We start from the raw sequence: 6,679 nt of genomic DNA, 5'->3' as shown, positions 1-6,679 counted from the left end.
CCTGAATTGTATTACTATATATTGTGTATATACTGTACCGTATATACATATACTGTAGTACATGTACATTTGAGCTCTACGAGTTAAACTATAGTGGACAGATAGGAAAACATGAGAATTTATGAAGCAGTAATCTAACATTTTATTTACCACTTTTCACCTTTCTGAGTCTCAGGGTTATTTTTTTAACCTACAAATAAATGGTCCCTACTAGATTATCTCAAAAGCCCCGTTCCTGCTTTCCCAGTCTATATAAGTCTATGGATCAAGGCTAGATGGAGGTGGGGTGGGAGGATGTACTACTACATAAAACAGTCTAACATGAAAGTTGTAGTCACACAACAGCCTAGCCAACTGTCCTTCCATGTCTTTCCTTAAGGAAAGAAGAGTCTGTGAGATTGTGCCTTTCTGGGACTCTGTTCCATCCTTGTGTTTACACCTTATGTCTCTCTGTCTGGTCCCCAAAAGATGGTTTGCAGCCAAAGACGGGTAAGATATCTCACAGGAGATACAACCTAAGCCAGGCGGAACCGAGTGGGGACCCCCAATGAGCTGCCTTAGACAAAAATGGGAAAGGGCCTTACCTCCCCTTCCCCTTGCTTGGGAAAGTCTGTTGCCAGCTCTGGCTTTTTCCCTCGCAGCTGTTTGTTAGAGAAATAATGAGGAGAACAAATATCAGTTATCTCTGCGGAGCTGTTACTATATGAGAGACTTGACATTGAGAAGGTACAGACCTTAGGTAAGACATCATGGGACCTTGTACTTCGGCTGTTTGAAGGTTAAAATAATTGGCTTGGGATGTTTCTATAGGGTGATAAGTGAGTCTCACAGACCGTGCCCAAAACACTGCTACTCCCTTGCATATTTATCAATAAAAGCCTCCAGTTGGCTTTATTCGGGCCTCCAGTCCTCTGAGACCCCTGGCCTTCGGAGAGATTTAGCAGCATTAAGTCTCTGTTTGTCTCTTTCCTAAAAACTTAACCCAAACCGCCCCTTCTTGCATCCTCACTGCCCGTGTTGCTCTGGATGCGACAGAAAGTCAATAAAAGAAAAATCATCAGGAAGGTGGCAGTAAATCATGCTTCATATGTAACTGTTCCTGCTGGAACACTCATTCCGCAGCGTTTCTGTAATTCAGTTCATGCTTTGCCAAGTAATTTCTTTGGTGGGTTTCCATCCTAAACATTGAGTTAGGTATCTGCAGGTCTCTCTACTGTTGAGGATAGAGACTGAAGCTTAATGTCTAGTATTAAGTGATTGGGTAAAAGCAGTCTTTCCTTCACATCTGCGTGCTGTGGCTTGCATTATGCAGCCTGAGACAAACAGTTACTTCTGGCTCTGAAAGAAGTAAGTAAGAAACACTCCTGTGTTCTGTTCATTTGGGCATAATATACATCAGCAATGTGACCACAACTCATTATGAACAAAGTTGGTTGTTTTTATATTATTCTTTTACTACATTTGGCCCTAATGATAACATAGACCCACAATAGGAACAAAAGAATTTTTTTTTTAAAGCCCAGGCCATTATCTACCTCAGAATTCTAACAATGGACCAAAAGGACTAAATTGGAGAACGAGGTTGCCTTCCGTGACGTTAACCTGCAAACTCAACAGGACAGCATCCTGTAACTTTCCCCATATGGAGACAGGACTGTGAGCATAATACCTCTATTGTCACTGTCATTTATTTGCTGTTGACTCCCAAATCTACAGCTCCAGTTCTGATTTCCTGTTTTGAACATTAAATTCCAACTGCCTTTTTTGTCTCTACCTGGATGTCCTGGGCATCCCACAGGCATCTCCAACTCAGCACGTCCAAAACTGAATTAACTTATCTCCTCTCCCATCCCCCACCCCCAAGAACAATACTTCCATATTTCAGTGAATGAATAGTAAGTATCCTTTTAGACTCAAGCCAGAATCACAGAATATTCCAGGTCCCTTCCTCCCTTTACTCTCCCTTCTCACTCATCTAATTCGTGGTCAATTGTATCAATTTGACTTGGTTCAGTGGATCAGGCATCTCCATCCTCATGAACAGTTACTACTGGTTGTCTTGGGTCAGCTTCCCTAGAAGTAGAGTGTAAAGAGTATTTTTGATGCACACAATGTCTTAAGGCAGTGAGTTTCAAGAGAAACCTATACGGGAGGGAGAGAAGCAGACTAGGAAACGGAAAAGAGCCGGCAAGGATGTGGTCTCAGTTAAGTCTAGCATGGCCTGATCCACACGTAAGGAATCTGAAGCATTAATCACACAGCAGAATTATTTCCCCTTCTCCTGGATCTCTTGTAGTATCCCCCCCAAAACAGGCATTGACTGAGGGCAGTGGTTGGGGGAGGGAGTGTCATAATTTCCTGGATGCGGTGGCTGTGTCATTGGCAGGTAATTCTCTGGAGGAAGGGGCCGCTGTGAGCTGTTAGCCTCCACAGTCACTGCTGGGGGCGGCGGGGAGGGAGCTCCAGCCTGGGGAAAGGCGGTCTGGGCAGGGCACCAGAGAGTCTACGCCACCAGCCCTCACCATCTCTCATGTGAACGACTGCAGTAGATTTCTTGTTGGAATCTCTACCTCTAGACTCAACCATCTCTAATTCGCCATCTACCCTGCAACCAATATGATCTTTCCAAAAAGAAAATCTGACAATGCAGCTATTCAAAATAAAGAAAAAAGCTAAATTCCTTAACATTTCACAACCCTTCATGTGACCTTATACCACCTTCCTAGCCTTATTTCCTAAAATTCTCTTCACCCACCTACACTTCATGTTACACTCACACACACATATATACATGCATGACGTGTGCACGTGCGCAGACTTTTGCTCTACCAATATCAAACTCACACTTCATACTCTCTCATGTTGCCATGGTTTTATACTGCGCTTGATCTGCCTTGAATTTCTCACTCCCTGCTCCCACTTATCTACCTGAGAAATCCTATTCCTTCTCCAATAGTATGTGCAGCATCACCCATAAAGCCTTCCCTGATTTCTTGAGCCAAACTCACCCAACGCTCTCATAGTACCAAATGACAGCACATGTCACATTGTGCTGTAATTGTGTACTTAAGCACATGTCTCTCCAAATAAACAGTAAGCTCTTCATTTTATCTCCTGGGAATCTCCTGGAGTCAATGCTCGGTAACTGTCAGTTGTTGATCTTCCAACTTTATCTCCCCTGAATACCAAGTTCCGTTAGCTTACCAATCACTGTTTCATGTGCCCCCCCCTTTATGTGCCCCCAAACTGTCTTCCTGAAACTCCATGACATAGCCCGCTTTTTTAATATTGTAGGACATGGTAAACAAGTCCATGTTCCCTCATGATTTTACTAACTTCAATGTTATTCCTACTGAGTCCTGCAGTTCTAACTTACATAATAATTTATATTTGAGCTGAGTGAACTTTAATAGGTGAGATTTCCACAGATGAGGAATGAGAGAGTGTCCTTTCAGGAAATAGCATGGACAAGGGTGAAAGAATGAAAGCGTCAGTGAGTCTGAGCACTACTAACTAGCCGTCTCAGGAGGGTAGAGGGATGTGGTGGGAGAAGAGACCAGAAACCAGTGAGTGTGGAGCCTTGACTGCCACGATGATTGAGGTGTCGGGAACTACCTGTAGAATCAGAGTATGTAGGTCCTGGCTCTGCCATGCCCTCGCTGGGTGATCTTAGGTAAGCACCCTAACCTCTCTGAGCATCACTTTCCTCATTTGTAAAACAAGAATGCTACGAACATTTAAAAAAAAAAGACCTAGTTAAATATGCTGACTGAATGTTAGTGGGGAGATGGCTGGCAGAAGGGAAAAGGAAAAGGAAGACCAGTTCCAAGGAAGGGGAAGAGCTGGCTGGGGTCTGAGACGACTCCCCTCCTAGCTATTCATGGCCCAGCACGAACAGATGAAAAAAGGAAGATGGAACTGACCCCCTGGTCAGACTGAAATATTCAAAAATGACTCAGGAGCTGCAGTAGAGTAAGGCAGGAGTAGACTAACTTTCCAGGAGAGGTTTCACATGTGGGCAAAGAAATAGGACAGAAGTTGGCCTTCCCAGGGTGGGAATTGGGTTGAGGGAGATGATTGGGTGGTTCTGACTCCATACCATGTTTCCCCGAAAATAAGACCTAGCCAGACAATCAGCTCTAATGCGTCTTTTGGAGCAAAAATTAATATAAGACCTGGTATTTATTATATTATATTATATTATATTACATGACCCAGTCTTATATTATAGTAAAATAAGACTGAGTCTTATTTAATTTTTGCTCCAAAAAACACATTAGAGCTGATTGTCCGGCTAGGTCTTATTTTCAGGGAAACATGGTACCTGGTGCAGAATTGCTAGACTGAGAGTTGGCAGCATGTGCAGGTAGGAAAGAAGCAGCAGAAACTGCAAGAACGTTCAGAGGCATGGTAAGAGCATCATATTTGGTCTCAGTTTGTGGTAGGACTGCAGCAGAGGAATTCCCAGGCAACTGCATGGCTCAGTGCCCCCCAAGAATTAAGACGCCCCTAGAGCAACCCACCAACACCTGAAAAGCAGGAGGCTCCTCAAAACAAGACTTGAGGGATATCACTTATGTTCAATCTTGGTCTAAGAAGAGAGAATTCAGCTAGAAAGAGGTTCCCTCCCTCGCTCCGCCTTGGGTATTATGTTTGGGATGTGCTGGGAACAGACTCATCTGAGTGGTGCATTGAGAGAAGGGACAAGGCATACAAAGCTCAGCCTCTAACTTCCTCCTCTTTGTGACCCGGCTTGTTTTCAGGATGCAAATATTTTAGTCTGCATAGTAAAAAGACTGTTCCTGCAGGGAGAGGCTTCAGGTTGTCCTCAGCTGTTTGTCCTTCCTGGGTGGAAAAATGCTGTATGTTCTTCAACTTAGCTTTCATCAGTTAAAAAAAAGAAAAAGAAAAAAGCTGACATTCTCTTTTAATTAATTTTTTAAAATTTTTTTGAAATTGATAAATTATTAACTTTATTTACTGCAAATAAATTTGAATTTGTTTTCAAACTTTCAAAAAAATTACAAATACAGTACAAAGAACATCCATATTCCTAATTGACATTTTCTCACTTTTTAAAAATCTCTAACCAACTCCTGTGTCTTTCACTTGATCCTCAACTTGGGCAGGGAAGAAGGATGTTTCTTTTTGCCATCCTCCCTCCACTGTGTGCAAAACTTCAACAATGAAATTTAATTCCTTGGGAAGCAAAGATTTATTTATTTTATATGTGACTATTTCTAGAGAGGTCTGTTGTGTTTTCACAAACTGAAATTCAAACAGTCTAACTTTCTTCATTCTGCTGCTCGCTGTCGTTCAGTTCCTTCCCTCAGAAAGCACGATCTATCCTCATCAAACTACTAGCCAAATTATGTCCTGATACCCTGGGATGGCCCTTGGAGAAATATCTTGAAGTGAGCAAACTGCTGCAATTACTTTGCTGTGGCATCGCATTCCTCTGAGGGATTTTCTTTTGAACCCAGATTGTGTCCTAGTGTTTGGTGCACTACCTCCTAAGAAAACTATAAAGGAGGTGGGAATTTAAAACCAGCCCACAGACCTGTTTAGATATAAAAGTTTTAAAGTGTTTATTTGAGCTGAAGCAACATCCCTGACAGACAGGACTGGGTTGGTCAAATGGAAAATGTAAAATCAGGGAAAGCAGGGAGGGGCGTAGAGGGTGGGTCTGGGCCCACAGCAGCTGGTCTGAACTAGATCTGGAGATCCTGGGTGCAGCTGGAGGTGAACACTACTGAGCTCAGCAGGTGGCGCTGTGAGTGAGAAGGAAGCCTAAGCTGCAACCGGGGACTGTGTGCGTGGCCGTGATGCTCGCAGAGGACGCCCAGGCGTCTGTACACGCAGAACTCACCTCTCTACTTCAGGCTTGTCAGCCTCTAGCAAACTTCCGCCCTTGAAAGCTAGCAGTGGGGTACTGCCAGAGGTCCACAAAGGCCAGAAGGACTTCTGGTGGTGGGCCTCTTAGCAGCCCCTCAGCTTACCTCCCCTCCTCTCTGCCAGAACAACACTGCCCCTGCCTCTCCAAGTTAGGGAGTGGCGATGGAGTCAGCCAGGGAGTTTTGCCACTTGTTTTCTAGATAAATTGTCCTCCCTCAACTCAGTCCCCACTGGCTCGTTTCAAGCCCATCATTATTGCTATAAGAAATTTCTCCAGGCTTTCAGTTTATAGGTGATGCCAACCTTAGTTTTCAGTAGGGATAAATTAGTTCCCCTACATCCGTATCCTATGGTTATTTCAATGAACTTTTGGGAAGGAGTCACCAGGCTTCCATATTCACCACCTTGCTCAGAAGAGTCATATAGAAGAGATGGGCAGAAGAGAGTCAGAAGGAGCAATCAGAAAAGTAGGAGTAGTACTGAGTTACGGGACCAGAAGAGAGAGAAGTTAGGGCCAGATGACTTTCCCAGGTGAAATACAGGATGCCCACTTAAATGTGAGTTTCAGATAAACTGCAAATAATTTATTAATATAAGTACATACTGCACATGACATATTTATGTAAAAAAATTTTGTTGTTTATCTAAAATTCACAAGTAACTGGGCACCCTGTAGTTTTATTTGCTAACTCTGGCAACCACAGGACCCGATTGTGGAAGCTTTTATTATATACGAAGGAATTTAGACTATGCCATAGCTAGTAAGGACCCATGGAGCATTTTG

The sequence above is a fragment of the Rhinolophus hipposideros genome, assembly GCF_964194185.1.
Source record: "Rhinolophus hipposideros genome assembly, chromosome: 5".
NCBI classification, from domain to species: domain Eukaryota; kingdom Metazoa; phylum Chordata; class Mammalia; order Chiroptera; family Rhinolophidae; genus Rhinolophus; species Rhinolophus hipposideros.
This window is presented reverse-complemented; position numbering follows the sequence as displayed.